Source organism: Elephas maximus, chromosome 9 (genome assembly GCF_024166365.1).
Source record: "Elephas maximus indicus isolate mEleMax1 chromosome 9, mEleMax1 primary haplotype, whole genome shotgun sequence".
Lineage (NCBI taxonomy): Eukaryota > Metazoa > Chordata > Mammalia > Proboscidea > Elephantidae > Elephas > Elephas maximus.
The window spans coordinates 43796227-43812418 of record NC_064827.1 but is presented as its reverse complement, the minus strand read 5'-3'; the positions used below and the strand labels follow the sequence as shown (position 1 = coordinate 43812418).

Genomic DNA, 16192 nt, shown 5'->3' with positions numbered 1-16192 from the left:
ATTGGCTCAACAGCAGCAGGTTTTTTTTTTGTTTGTTTTATGGTAGTTCTATATTCAACTTTTTGAGGAACTGCTAAACTGTTTTCCACAGCAGCTGTACCATTTTGCATTAAATCTTTAGCTTGAGGAAAATTCATGGTGTATCCCTCCATTTATATAGGTCTCCTCTGATTTTTTTATTGTTATATAGTTTTTAGTATAGATCATGCACGTTTTATATTTATGCCTAATTATTTCATTTTTTTATTTCATGTTTTTTTCTGGCACTATTGTAAAAGGTACAATGTTTATAATTTCAATATCTGATATTTGTTGCTAGTATACAGAAATAGAATTATTTTTTATATTACTCTCTCATCCTGTGACCTTGCTAAACTCACTTATTTGTTCTAGGAGCTTTCTTGTAGATTACTTTGCATTTTCTATGCAGACAATCATGCTGTCTGAGAATAGAGACAGTTTTATTTATTTATAATCTGTATGCTTTATAGTTGCTTATTGCCCTGGCTCGGATTCCCAGCATGATATTTAATAGGAGTAGTGAGAGCAGACATCCAGTCAAAGGGGAAGCATTTAGCTCTTCAATGTTAAGTATGATGTTAGCTGTAGGCTTTTTGTAGATGCTTTTTATCAGGTCAAGGAAGCCTTTGGTAGCTAAAGGCAGCCTCCAGCTGGAAACTGACAAGAATCTAAGGCCTTCAGTCTTACCAAATCAAAAACCAAACCCAGTGCCATTGGGTCGATTCTGACTCATAGCGACCCTATAGGACAGAGTAGAACTGCCCCATAGAGTTTCCAAGGAGCGCCTGGTGGATTCAAACTGCTGACCCTTTGGTTGGCAGCCGTAGCACTTAACCACTATGCCACCAGGGTTTCTTTCAGTCTTACAGCTGCAAGGAAATGAATTCTTTCAACAACCTGAGTGAGTTTGTAGGCAGATTCTTTCCCAGCTATATTAGTTTTCTATTGTTACCGTAACAAGTGTCACATACTTAGTGGCTTAAATAAACATTGATTTATTATTTTACTATTTCTAGAAGTCAGATGTCCAAAATGAGTCTTACGGGGCTAAAATCAAGTTGTTGGTAGGGCTGCATTCCTTCTGGAGGTTCTGGTATGGAATCCATTCCTTTTCCATCTTCTAGAAGCTACCTGCATCCTTTGGCTTGTGGACCCCTTCCTTCATCTGCATAGCCAGCAGTGGCTGGTTGAGTCTTTCTCACACTGCATGACTCCAGTCTCTTATTCTGTTGCCACACTCCTTCTCTGACTCTCCTGCCTCTCTCCTTTCCATGTAAGAACTCTTGTTGGTTATATTGGGCCCACCCAGGACAATCTCCACATTTTAAAATCCTTAATTTAATCACATCTGCAAAATCCTGTTGACATGTAAAGTAACATAGTTTCTGGGAACTAGGATGTGGGTATCTGTGAGGGACCATTATTCTGCCTGCCATACTAGTCAAACCTCCAGATGAGAAAATAACCCAGCCAACATCTTAGTTGCAGCCTTATGAGACTTTCAACATAAAACCAAAAAAACCCAAACCCATTGCTGTCAAACCAAATTCTGACTCATAGCGACTGTATAGGACATAGTAGAACTGCCCTGTAGGGCTTCTTCACGGAAACAGACTGCCATGTCTTTCTACCTTGGAGTGGCTGCTGAGTTTGAGCTGCCAACCTTTTGGTTAGGAGCCGAGTGCTTAACAACTGCACCACCAGGACTCTTTACCCTAAAGATAGCACCCAGCTAAACTATCCACAAATTCCTGACTCACAAAAAGTGTGAGATAATTAATGTGTGCTGTTTTAAGCCACTGCTTTTGTGGTGATTTGTCTTGCAGCAATAGAAAACTAGTACAACAGCCATAAAGGTGTTCATGTTTCCTTTTAACATCTGCAGGATCTCTAGTAGTCATCCTTATTTCATTCCAGGCATTGGTAATTTGTTTTTTTTTTTTTCCTTCTTGGTCTGTCTGGCTAGAGGTTTATGAATTTTATTGATCTTTCAAAGAACCAGTTATTGGTTTCACTGATTTTTCTCTATTGTTTTCCCGTTTATGATTTTTGTGAATTCTGCTCTTGCCTTTATTATTTTCTTCCTTCTGCTTGCTTTAGTTTAATTTGCACTTCTGTTTTTAGTTTCTTAGGGTGTAAGCTTAGAATTTTGATCTGAAACCTTTCTTTTTTAAAAACTTGTGAAACAACATACTATAAAATTCACATTTCTGACATGCAGTTGAGTGGTTTTTAGTATATTCAAAGTTGTGAAACCATTATCATTATCTAATTTCAGAACATTCTTCTTTTCTAATATAAGCATCCCAGAATTTTGGTACATTAATTTTTATTTTCATTCAACTGAAAATATTTCTCATTTCCCTTGAGACTTCCTCTCTGATGCACGGGTTATTTAGTAATGTCTTGTTTAATTTCCAACTATATATATATTTTTTTTTTTTTTTTTACAGATTATCTTTTTTGTCACTGATTCCTATTTTATTCTGCTGTAATTCAAGAACATACGCTGTATGATTTCAATTCTTTTAAATTTGTTAAGGTTTATATTATGACCTAGAAATATGGTCCATCTTGGTGAATGTTCCTTGTGCACTAGAAAAGAATGTGTATTGTACTGTTGTAGGGTAGAGTGCTCTATAAATGCTAATTAGGCCAACTTGGTTGATAGCATTGTTCAGGTCTTCAGTACCCTTACTGATTTTCTATCTACATATTCTATTGGTTTTATTGACTATTGAAAGAGGAATGTTTGTCTTCAAATTTCAGTCTGTTTAGGAGAGTAGTTGGTAAGTATGAATTTATCTGTAGTTATTTCTAACTTGTTACAACCAGAAGCTTTTGACTTAAAAAATGGGACTGATTTAAAGTACAATAAAACCCCCCAAAAAATCAGGTGTCCAGAGCTGGGGAAAGGACAGAAAACTCTAATATATCAAAAAAAAAAAAGCCTGTAGCTGTCGAGTTCATTCTGACTCATAGCCACCCTATAGGACAGAGTAGAACTGCCCCATAGAGTTTCGAAGGAGCGCCTGGTGGATTTGAGCTGCCAACCTTCAGGTTAGCAACTGTAGCACTTAACCACTATGCCACCAGAGTTTCCAAATCTAATGTAGATAAGAAAAATTTGACTGCAGAGGGGGACAGGAACTGGGTGAATGGACACGGGGAATACAAGGTAGAGAGGAGGAATGTGCTGTCTCATTAGGGGGAGAGCAACTAGGAGTACATAGCAAGGTGAATATAAATTTTTGTATGAGAGACTGACTTGATTTGTAAACTTTCACTTACAGCACCATAAAAAAATGAAAAAAAATTGACGGCAGAAAGACTTTTTAATATGCCCTTGGAGAACTGGGATCATGTGTTACTCTTCCTTGTATTCCTCACAATGGCTTATGTATAATAGATATACTAACTTGTTGATTTTTTACTCTAAGTCTCTGCTTACTCTAAACTTTTTTCTCTCCTAATGATGTTCATCATTGCATTGCCTACTGTAATGGCCAACCCTCTCACCCTTCCTGAGCATCCATCTCAAATGCTCCTCCTCCAAGGAACCTTTCCTATTTTAAAATCAGTTGCCGTTGAGTTGATTCAGACTCATGGACCCCATGTGATTGAGTAGAACTATGCTACATGGGGTTTTTAATGGCTGATATTTCAGGAGTAGATAGCTGGACCTTTCTTCCAAGGTGCTTCTGGGTGAACTTGAATGGCCAACGTTTTGGTTATCAGCTAAGCGCGTTAACCATTTGTACCACCCAGGGACTCCTTAAACTTTTTTGATTCTGTGATATTGGGCAACTCAAGAAATATTTGGACAAATAGAATGTATACTTCCAGAGGAATCAGAATGATTTTGGGCCAAGAAGGCTATAGATTTAGGTAGCCTTAAAGGCTTATATAACATCCCAGTTGCTTGGCCTAAAAAAGTGTTTAGTGTTTCTGTTCCACCCCTTGTTGATTGGTGCCTGGGATCTGAAAAGCTTGCAAGCAGCCATCCAAGGCATGACAGTTGGTCTCTGTACACCTGGAGCAACAGAAGAAGAAGGAGCCAGGAATAGGAGGAGGATGTGGAATATATGACTAATTGCATCCATGAACAACTGCCTCCTTTGCCATGAGACCAGAAGCACTTGATGGTGCCTGGCTACTGTTACTGAACATTTTGATCAAAGATTCTGTAGAAGAATCCTGATCAAAAGGGGGAAAATGCAGAACAGAATTTCAAATTCTCATGGACTTTCTAAAGCCATGAAGGCTAGATGAACCCCTGAAATTATTGCCCTGAGATAATCTTTAAACCTTAAATTAAAAAAATCCCCTGAAGTCTTCTTAAAACCAAACAGTAGTCTAGCCTAATTAGTAAAAAATTTCTGCCTTGAGCATTATTCTCTTTTAAGAACTATATATGTGGGATCGAAGTGATAATAGCAGCTTGAAAGATTAAGTAGGAACCTTAGGGGACAGTGAGTTAATGGGGGAAGAACAGCTCAGAAAAGGAGGCTGAGAATGGTTACACAACTAAAGAATGTAATAATCAGTGTCACTAAATTGTACATATAGAAATGGTTGAATTGGTGTATGTTTTGCTGTATATATTCTCAGCAATAACACAAGAATTTTTTTTTTTTTAAAAAGGCTCATATAGACTGAGTGAGGAAGCCAGAAATTTTTTTTTTCTAAGTCTGAACTCTGGGACTGTTCTTTGTACATGTGATGGCCCATTTCGTAAAGTTTTGAAATCCTTTGGTGATTGTTGGGAATGGTTTTTACATGTTCTTAATCTGCTTTAATAGGTGTTGTGCCTTCTTGGAATACACTGAGAACTAATGGAAATGTTCTGGAAGCCCCTGGAAAGCCAGTGAATTGTCCTCTGAGAGGATTCCCTACTTCCAATAAAGGCTACAAGGGCTGGAATGAAGTGTTAGAATTAGCTGAGTCAACTTCACGGCAATGTCACCACTAAGGTAAGACAAGTAGATCTAGATCCTGGGCAAGACTCTTGTTGTGTAGTGGCCTTTGTGGGTAAGCAGTAAACCATGATAACAGGCCTGGGAGAAGGGACTGTTTGAGCTGGTATGGAGTGTGACTCACAGCTATTATTAAAATTCTTCAGTTATTCAACCTTCTTGTGTGCCAAGCCCAGCTGTAGATATGGGGATATAGAAATGAAATGTTCATAGTCTGGTAGGAGATACAGGTAAATACGAGTGAACTTACCATGAAGTACTTGTACAGGCCCCTTCTAAGGCCCTGGGAGGAGCTTAGCAATATCGTATTCGTAGTTTTGTATACTTTTTCTTACAGAGTACCCCCCTAACCAAATTGTATAAGCTTCAAGGCTCATAAAACTTAGATCCACCCCTGTGTTTAAGTACATCAACAATTACAGCATATTGTGATAAGTATCATTAAGATATTTTTATATTTCTGTGTAAGCACCAAAAAAAAAAAAAGAAAGAAAGGCATCTTGCAAGGTGACTTTTTAAAAAAATTTTTATTGTGCTTTAAGTGAAAGTTTACAAATCAAGTCAGTCTCTCATACAAAAATTTATATACACCTTGCTATATACTTTTTATATACTCCTAGTTGCTCACCCCCTGATGAGACAGCCCACTCCTTCCCTCTACTGTCTGTTTTCGTGTCCATTCAGCCAGCTTCTGACCCCCTCTGCCCTCTCATCTCCCCTCCAGACAGGAGCTGCCCACATAGTCTTATATGTCTACTTGATCAAAGAAGCTTACTCTTTACCAGTATCATTTTCTATCCCATAGTTGCAAGCTGACGTTTGAGTAGAGTATTCATGGTTTACCGAGGCAGGGATTTTTGTCTTTTTATTCATCATGTATTCCTCAGCACCTAGAACATTGTCTGGCACATATTTAGTGGTCATTAAACATTTTGTTGAAAGAATAGGAGTGAGATAGAGTAAACAGTTAGGGACAGTTTGTGTGTGAAGAGACCAGTAGTGTGATGAGAAACCAAGGCATTTGGGGGTCCTGCAAGTAGTTCAGTAAGTCTTGACAGAAGGGTGTCTATGGGAGAGTGGTGGGTAATGTGGCTGAAGAAGAGGTAGGCAGGAGCCAAAGCATGGAGTGTTCTGTTATGCCATGCTCAGGTTTTGAACTGTCCTATCCTACAGGCTATCATGAACCCACTGAAGTTGTTAAGCTTAGAAGTGACATGATATAATTTGCTTTTATTTCTGGAAGCTGCCTTAATAGAGCAGATTTGGGTTAGGAAACTGCTGTAGAAGCTCAGTTAAATGATTGGAATCTGATACAAGACCTTAGCATTGTAGATAAGATTAGGGGACAGACTCAATATATAATTTACAAAGTAAAATGGCACATAATAGGAACTGTACATATTACCTGAACTGTTGAACTCAGCTGAAGACTTGATGATTCATTTGCTTACTCCTTCAACCAATATTTATGGAGTGCCTACTATGTTAGGAACTGTGTTAGACATTGAGAATATCACATTGAGCAATATAGATCAGGTTCCTGATTGGAGTTCGGTGGAAAATATAGACAAGTAACCTGGCAATTATGATACTAGACTATAGTAAAAGTGCTATGCGAGGAAAAGTTTAAGGCATTATAGGAACACAGAGAATTACCGTATACCAACTTGTGGGACTTGGGGGAAAGTTCCTGGAGAAAGTAATGTCCAAGCTGAAAACAGAAGGATAAGTAGCAGGTAGCTAAGTGAAGAAATAGGAGTGTGATGGAGGAGGAGAGGAAAGATTCTGGAATGACTCCATGAGGCCAGGATGAGGTGACTATGGACCATGGAGCCATTAATAGAAATATGGCTTGAAGGAGAAGGTCCTGGTATTGGTGGGAAAATTAGTTAAGTTATGGTATGTCGAGTTTGAGATGCCTGCGGGGTATCCAGTTGGAGATGAAGGATATATGGGTTGGGAGTACAAGAGGGAGATAGGGCTGGAGATATAGCAGGCAGTAGTTCTTGAAGCCATAGATGTAGTTGAGATCGTCTAGGGAGAGTATGTAGAAAGAAGGGGACCAAGGACAAATTATTTTAAGGTGCAAGCAAAGAAGAAAGGCTTTGGAAGGAGACTGAAGGTGTGACTGGACAGGAAGAAGAAAGAACCGGGAGAGAATAAAACCAGAAAAGGAAAAGAACAAAGAGCCAAAAGAAAGGCACGAGCACAGACTAAGAAGTGACCAATTCAGGAATTGCTGCTGAGTTCTGGAATGATAAACATTAACAAATATTCATTGAATAAGGTAATGGTAGTGTTGCTAGGGGCCTTGGAAAGAGCATTTCAGTGGAGGAGTTGGAAGTAGAAAATGGACTGGACTGGTTTTAGGAGGTAATGGGGTAATTCTGAGATGTATTCTGCCAATCAAATACTACAGCCTTTGGTATGGATTAGATTTTAACATAAAACAAAAAATCCTCACAACTGGACCAATAAGCAACATCATGAAAAACAGAGAAAATACTGAAGTTGTTAAGGATTTCATTTTACTTCCATCCGTAGGCAACGCCCACGGAGGCAGCAGTCAAGAAATCAAACAACATGTTACATTGGGCAAATCTGCTGTAAAAGATCTCTTTAAAGTGTTATAAAGCAAAGATATCACATTGAGGACTAAGGTGCGCCTGACCCAAGCAATGGTATTTTCAGTTACCTCATATGCATATGAAAGCTGGACTGTGAATAAGGAAGACCAAAGAAGAGTTGATGCCTTTGAATTATGTTGTTGGTGAAGAGTGTTGAATGTACCATGCACTGCCAGAAGAAAGAACAGGTCCGTCTTAGAAGAAGTACAGCTAGAATTCTCCTTAGAAATGAAGATGGCGAGACTTCATCTCATGTACTTTGAACATGTTATCAGGAGTGACCAGTCCCTGGAGAAGGATATCATGCTTGGTAAAGTAGAGGGTCAGCGAAAAAGAGGAAGAAGACCCTCAATGAGAGGGATAGACACAGTGGCTGCAACAATGGGCTCAAACATAGCGACGATTGTGAGAATGGTGCAGGACTGGGCCTGGGCACTGTTTTGTTCTGTTGTGCATGAGGTTCCTGTGAGTCAGAACCAACTTGATAGTATTTAAGAACAACAACAACATCCTGCCATTATCTAGCGGTGTGAAAGATGGCCACATTAGAGAAGATTGGTGAGCATATCACTCTCAGTCAGGGTTTTCCACATGTCTAGTGGATTCTCATATGGAAAATGCTTCTCACAGGGATTATAAATGACAATGAAGACGTCTACCAAGTATCTTGGAAAGACTAAGGAAAATGAAGATCTTTATTATAATCTGCCTATTGAGGACCTTATAGTGTTTTCTGATTTTTCCTTTATTTTGTACAAAGTTCCTTCAGATACTGCGGACAAAATGATTGCCACGGACTGTCTATTTTCCAGGTTTGGGTGGGGCTTTTAATGAAAAAGAGGCAACAAATGCCCTGGAAGGTAACTACAGACCTTTGTGCTGCTGGTACCTCTGCACAAGATTTACTGGTTACATCCAGCCAATTCTTGCTGCCTGTGTAAAATTGTCGATATGAGACTTAAGAGAACTGTTGTGAATTGATGTTGCTTCTTACAGGGCAAGGGTGAGAGATAGTGCTACTGCTAGAGGTTTTAGCCATGAAGGAGAGAGTGCGCTCTCTGGAGGCAGTAAAAGCCAGTTAATGGCAGCCATCCAGTTGTAGTGCTTCATGTGGTCATATGTCCTACAATAAAAAGACACTAATATGGAAATATGATTTTTATAAGGTTTAGGCTGATTGTTTTGAGATAGCTGGGACTCTGTGGCATATTGCTACAGGTCATCCGCTCACCATGTACTTGCTATTTTTTCTCTAATGTTGAAAATTAATTGATTCATGTAACTTTATGCCCTTAGGTGAAAAGGCTTCTGCTGCAGAAGTGATGATCAAGATATTCCAGGACAGTTTTCTGGCCACATGTGATGAAAATTGTTTGAAGTGATGAATGTAAGAGAGAATTTATCTTTGTTGGTTCATTAAAGTTGGTAAGGAGATGAAAACACAGTTTTTTAGAAATTATGTGAAGGATTATAGAACAGAGGGTGTTGAAGCTCCATATTCTAGCCATCAAAAATACTGAATATAGTCAGAATTTATCTTATTGGAAAAAATATACTGATATATATACAGCTGGACCGTATGAAGAAGAACGGCATCAGGATTAGAGGAGGACTCATTAACAATCTGCGTTATGCAAATGACACAACGTTGCTTGCTGAAAGTGAAGAAGACTTGAAGCACTTATTGATGAAGATCAGAGACCATAGCCTTCAGTATGGATTACGCCTCAACATAAAGAAAACAAAAATCCTCACAACTGGACCAATAAGCAACGTCATGGTAAACGGAGAAAATATTGAAATTGTCAAAGATTTCATTTTACGGGGATCCACAATCAACACCTATGGAAGCAGCAGCCAAGAAATCAAAAGACACATTGCATTGGGCAAATCTGCTGCAAAAGACCTATTTAAAGTGTTGAAAAGCAAAGATGTTACCTTGAAGACTAAGGTGCGTCTGACCCAAGCCACGGTATTTTCAATTGCATCATATGCATGTGAAAGCTGGACAATGAATAAGGAAGACCAAAGAAGAATTGACGCCTTTGAATTCTGGTGTTGGCGAAGAATATTGAATATACCATGGACTGCCAAGAGAACGAACAAATCTGTCTTGGAAGAAGTACAACCAGAATGCTCCTTAGAAGCAAGGTGTGTATCATGTTCTGACAGCTTTCCTAGCTTTCTCTGATTCCCTCCCCATTTTCTCTCACAGGAGTTCACCTGCCCTCCCAGCCCCATGAATCTCTTATGTATCTGCTTCTTGGACCAACGTGTAGTTCAAAAAAACAGGTGGTAAGATGGGCAAAGATTACTCCTTCCCTGATGGCATGTAGAACATGGATAGTCCCTGGCACACAGTGGTGCTCTGTTTGCTAAAGATTTCATGGGAGGTGACCTGGGAAAACATTCTGGTTGAGGAGACTGCCTTTGGTGGTGCAATGATTCAGTCATTAGAAGGATATGGGGAGAACAATTCATATAAAGACAGCAGAGTTGACTGGTTACTGCTAAGGTGAATTGACACTCTGCAGAGAGATAATGAAAAGAAACTGAGGGCCATTAACAAAGTCTAAATATGAGATCCCTTATATATTTCAGTGGAAGAGAGGACAGGTATGGCTATATTATGTGAAGCTACAAAACATACCAGTTGATTATGTTCCATGGGAGACCGAAGGCCATCAGAAAAGTACTGGTGAGAGGGGCATCAGCATCACAGTGTTGACTTTCCTCTACAGGTCAGGGATGATAGTAGGAGAGAGCTGGGCTCATTAATATCCATGGAGATGATGAGCACTAAAATAATAGAATCCACAATAATTGTAATGACCTTCAAAGTCTGAGGGACAGCCAAGGAGTTTGAGCTGCAAGGAGTTGTGGGGAGGGTAACAGAGCATGATGTCTCTGAGAGAAAAATAGGCAGCAATGCCATGGCAAGTATATACTGTGATGATTCCCCTAGTTCTTCCCCAAAGGAACCTGTGTAAATTTATTTGGGCAGTTTTACACTGGGGGAGGGGAAATACCCAGACATTTTGAGGATTATTGAACACACAGTCTGAACTGACATTGGTACTTGGAGACCCAAAGCATAATCATAGTTTTTCTAATAGACTATGGGCTGATGGGGACCAGGTAATAAATGAAAAAAAAAAACAAACCCAAACCCACTGCCATTGAGTCCATTCCAACTCATAGCAACCCTATAGGACAGAGTAGAACTGCCCCATAGAGTTTCAAGGAGTGCCTGTCAGATTTGAACTTGCCAACCGCTTGGTTAGCAGCTATAGCACTTAACCACTATGCCACCAAGGTTTCCATAAATGCAGTCCTGCTAAAGACTGGCTCAGAGTTGGCCTGCGGGGTTTGTGGACCCACCAGTGGTCATTTCCCTGTCCTTGATTGTATAATTGGAATTGACATACTTGGAAGTTAGAGTAACCCCCACACTGAGATCTTAGCCTGTGGGGAAAAGCTATTATAGTGGGGAAGGCCAGGCAGAAACTTTTGAAACGGCTTGCTCCTCCTCCTCCCTTCTGCAGCCAAGATAGTAAATAAAAAACAATATATTTCCAGATGGATCCTAGAGAATGAGTGAAGACTACTGCAGGCTTAAACAATCAGCTGCAATTGTAGCTACTATACCAGATGTGGTCTTATTGCTAGAGCAGATCATTAAGTCTTCAGGTGCATGGTATGTGGCTATTGATCTGACGAAAGTGTTCTTTTCAATTCCAGTCAGGAAAGAGAATCGGAAACAGTTTGCATTCATGTGGGATGGGCAAAAATATTCATTTACAGTTTGGCCTTAGAGCTACGTTAGCTTTCCTATAGTCTGTTGTAATATAGCTTGAAGAGATTTGGACTGCTAGACATCCCACAGAACCATCACACTGATCCATTTTATTGGTGGCATGCTGGAGGCCTTGGTAAGACACATGTACTCCAGGGGGTGGGAGATAAACTCTATAGAGATTCAGGAACCTACCACTTTGGTAAAGTTTTTAGGGGTCCAGTGATCAGGAGTATGCTGAGATAGCCCTCCAAAGTAAAAAACAAATTGCGGCATCTTGTATCCCACCACAAAAATGGAAACACAGTACTGGTAGACCTCTTTGGGTTCTGGAAGCAACATATTCTATACCTAGGAACATTTCTCTGGCCTATATACCAGGTGACCTGAAAGCTGCCAGCTTGATTGGGACTTGGAGAAGAAAAGGGTTGTGTAGTAGATTCAGGCCGTGGTGCAAGCAGCAGCAGGATCTGGAGGACAACTGTGGTGTTGGAGATATCAGTGGTAGGAAAAGATGCAGAATGGAGCTTATGGAAAGTTCCAGTAGGAGAATCACAATGTATCCCCTGGAATCCTAGAAGGTTATGCTATCTGTAACAGAGAATTATATGTGTTTGGAGAAGTAGTCCCTGGCATGTTACTGGTCCTTGATAGAAATGGAATTCCTGACCTTGAGGCACCAAGTGACCATGTGTCCAGAACTGCCCATTATGAGTAGGGTTCTGTTGGACCTGCCCAGTCAAACAAGCTCAACAGCTGTCCATAATAAGGTTGAAATGGAGACCTGTTGGGATTGAGCTCAAGAAGACCAGAGGACATGAGTAAACTGCATGAACCAGAGCCCAGGCTCCCAAGAAACCCACCACAGTTGCACAGCATTCATCCCTAGTTTGTACCTGTGGTCCTGTGGGGGTTCCATATAACTGGCTGAGGGAGGGGGAAAATGTCTGAATCTGGAGTATAGATGGGTCAGCATAGTATGTGGGAGAAAGCCAAAAATGGATGGTGACTGCATTACAGCCACATTCAGGAGTGGTCTTGAAAGACAGTGGAGAGGGGAATCCTTCCTAATAGGTGGAAGCAGTACACTAGGTCGCCTACTTTGTGTGTAAGAAGTGGCCCAAGTTGAGAGTATAGACTAATTCCTGAACAGAACCAATGGCCTGGCCATCTGGTAGGGTTCTAAAAGGAAAAGGACTGAAAGATTGGAAACAAAGAAGTCTAGAGTAGAGGCATGTGAATGGACATATGAGAGTGCACAAAGTGTGAAGATTTTTTTGTATCACATGTTAATACTCATAAGAAAGCATACACCATGGAAGAGACACTGAACAACTAAGTAGACAAAATGACTTGGGCGGTTGATGGTAGCCAGTCTTCATCACTGGCCACTTGAGAACTGACATGATGAGCACAGAAACAAGGTGGTAGAGATGGAGGTTACATATGGGCCCAACTGCATGGATTCCCACTTACAAATGCTGATTCAGCAACTGCTGTCTCTGAATGTTTAGACCGTTAGCAATAGAGACCAATGCTGAGTCTTTGATATGGCACTAATTCTTAAGGAGATGAAACAAGTCAGCTACATTGGGTCTCTCCCACACTGGTAGGGCTAGTGATTCATTCTCACAGGGATATGGTTATGGGTTTGCTTTTCCTGCTTGTAGAGCCTCAGCTAGCATCACTATTCAGGGGACTATGGAATGTCTGATTCACAGGCATGGAATCCCACACAGCATAGCATCCAAACACGGGACCCACTTCATAGTGAAGCAAGTGCAGAGTGGGCCCATGACCATGGAGTCCACTGGTCATATCAAATACTACATCATCCGGGAACAACTGGCCTCAGAGAATGCTGGAACAGCCTTTTAAAGGCATGGCTAAAATGCTAACTTGGTAACAAGGCTCTGAAAGAATGGGGCACTACCTGGAGTTAGCCAAACTGCAAGATTTGAGGCCACGGTCCTTCAAACTGCCAAGAGCCAACAGCAAGTTTGGTGGTTTCCCAGAATCACCCTCACATTCCATAATTCGCTAGAAGGACTCTCAGAACTCATTGGAAGCTATTATATTCATGGTTATAGTTTATTACAGGGAAAGGATATATTAAAAGTAGCCAAGGGAAGAGATGCATAGGGCAGAGCCTGGGAGGCTTCCAAATGTGAAGCATTCATTGTCATCAGAATGCATTATCCTCTGGACATCAATGTGTGACAATACACGGAGTATTGCCAACCTGGGAGGCTCACCTGTGCATCTTTGTCTGGAATTTTTTTTTTAAATTAATTTTTATCAAGCTTCAAGTGAACATTTACCATTCCAATCAGTCTGTCACATGTAAGTTTACATACATCTTACTCCCTTCTCCCACTTGCTCTCCCCCTATTGTGTCAGCCCTTTCAGTCTCTTGTTTCGTGCCAATTTTGCCGTCTTCCCTCTCTCTCTATCTTCCCATCCCCCCTCCAGTCAATAGTTGCCAACACACTCTTCAGTGTCCACCTGATTTAATTAGCTCACTCTTCATCAGCATCTCTCTTCCCCCCGCTGACCAGTCCTTTTCATGTCTGATGAGTTGTCTTCGGGGATGGTTCCTGTCCTGTGCCATCAGAAGGTCTGGGGAGCATTGCCTCCGGGATTCCTCTAGTTGCAGTCATACCATTAAGTATGGTCTTTTTATGAGAAATTGGGGTCTGTATCCCATTGGTCTCCTGCTCCCTCAGGAGTTGTCTGTTGTGCTCCCTGACAGGGCAGACATCGATTGTGGCCGGGCACCAACTAGTTCTTCTGGTCTCAGGATAATGTAGGTCTCTGGTTCATGTGGCCCTTTCTGTCTCTTGGGTTCTTAGTTGTCGTGTGACCTTGGTGTTCTTCCTTTGCCTTTGCTCCAGGTGGGTTGAGACCAATTGATGTATCTTAGATGGCCGCTTGTTGGCATTTAGGACCCCAGACGCCACATTTCAAAGTGGGATGCAGAATGATTTCATAATAGAATTATTTTGCCCATTGACTTCGAAGTCCCCTCAAACCATGTTCCCCAGACCCCAGCCCCTGCTCCGCTGACCTTTGAAGCTTTCATTTTATCCTGGAAACCTCTTTGCTTTTAGTCCAGTCCAATTAGGCTGACCTTCCTTGTATTGAGTGTTGTCTTTCCCTTCACCCAAAGCAGGTCTTATCTACTGATTGATCAATAAAAAACCCTCTCCCTCCCTCCCTCCCTCCCCCCCTTCCCCCCTCCCCCCTCGCAACCACAAAAGTATGTGTTCTTCTCTGTTTTTTCTATTTCTCAAGATCTTATAATAGTGGTCTTATACAATATTTGTCCTTTTGCCTCTGACTCATTTCACTCAGCATAATGCCTTCCAGATTCCTCCATGTTATGAAATGTTTCAGAGATTCGTCACTGTTCTTTATCGATGCGTAGTATTCCATTGTGTGAATATACCACAATTTATTTACCCATTCATCCGTTGACGGACATCTTGGTTGCTTCCAGCTTTTTGCTATTGTAAACAGAGCTGCAATAAACATGGGTGTGCATATATCTGTTTGTGTGAAGGCTCTTGTATCTCTAGGGTATATTCCGAGGAGTGGGATTTCTGGGTTGTATGGTAGTTCTATTTCTAACTGTTTAAGATAACGCCAGATGGATTTCCAAAGTGGTTGTACCATTTTACAATCCCACCAGCAGTGTATGAGAGTTCCAGTCTCTCCGCAGCCTCTCCAACATTTATTATTTTGTGTTTTTTGGATTAATGCCAGTCTAGTTGGTGTGAGATGGAATCTCATCGTAGTTTTAATTTGCATTTCTCTAATGGCTAATGATCGTGAGCATTTTCTCATGTATCTGTTGGCTGCCTGAATATCTTCTTTAGTGAAATGTGTGTTCATATCCTTTGCCCACTTCTTGATTGGGTTGTTTGTCTTTTTGTGGTTGAGTTTTGACAGAATCGTGTAGATTTTAGAGATCAGGCGCTGGTCGGAGATGTCATAGCTGAAAATTTTTTCCCAGTCTGTAGGTGGTCTTTTTACTCTTTTGGTGAAGTCTTTAGATGAGCATAGGTGTTTGATTTTTAGGAGCTCCCAGTTATCTGGTTTCTCTTCATCATTTTTGGTAATGTTTTGTATTCTGTTTATGCCCTGTATTAGGGCTCCTAGGGTTGTCCCAATTTTTTCTTCCATGATCTTTATCGTTTTAGTCTTTATGTTTAGGTCTTTGATCCACTTGGAGTTAGTTTTTGTGCATGGTGTGAGGTATGGGTCCTGTTTCATTCTTTTGCAAATGGATATCCAGTTATGCCAGCACCATTTGTTAAGAAGACGATCATTTCCCCAATTGACTGACACTGGGCCTTTGTCAAATATCAGCTGCTCATACATGGATGGATTTATATCTGGGTTCTCAATTCTGTTCCATTGATCTATGTGCCTGTTGTTGTACCAGTACCAGGCTGTTTTGACTACTGTAGCTGTATAATAGGTTCTTAAATCAGGTAGAGTGAGGCCTCCCACTTTCTTCTTTTTCAGTAATGCTTTGCTTATCCGGGGGTTCTTTCCCTTCCATATGAAATTGGTGATTTGTTTCTCTATCCCCTTAAAATATGACATTGGTATTTGGATTGGAAGTGCGTTAAATGTATAGATGGCTTTTGGTAGAATAGACGTTTTTACTATGTTAAGTCTTCCTATCCATGAGCAGAGTATGTTTTTCCACTTAAATATGTCCTTTTGAATTTCTTGTAGCAGAGCTTTGTAGTTTTCTTTGTATA

The 16192-nt window shown here is 40.6% G+C and overlaps 2 protein-coding genes across 2 annotated transcripts in view; one reads left to right on the top strand and one right to left on the bottom strand.

Annotated features, from left to right (window-relative positions):
* Positions 1-16192, bottom strand: part of PHF24 (PHD finger protein 24) — a 141122-nt gene that overhangs the window by 39789 nt on the left and 85141 nt on the right. The gene's annotated exons all lie outside the window — the stretch shown is intronic.
* The window catches only part of SPATA31F3 (SPATA31 subfamily F member 3), a 73874-nt gene that overhangs the window by 3000 nt on the left and 54682 nt on the right, over positions 1-16192 (top strand). Inside the window, exons 2-3 of the transcript XR_007518654.1 lie at positions 4824-4994; positions 8921-9011. The gene's annotated coding sequence lies outside the window, so the exon portion shown is untranslated. The remainder of the gene's footprint in view (positions 1-4823; positions 4995-8920; positions 9012-16192) is intronic.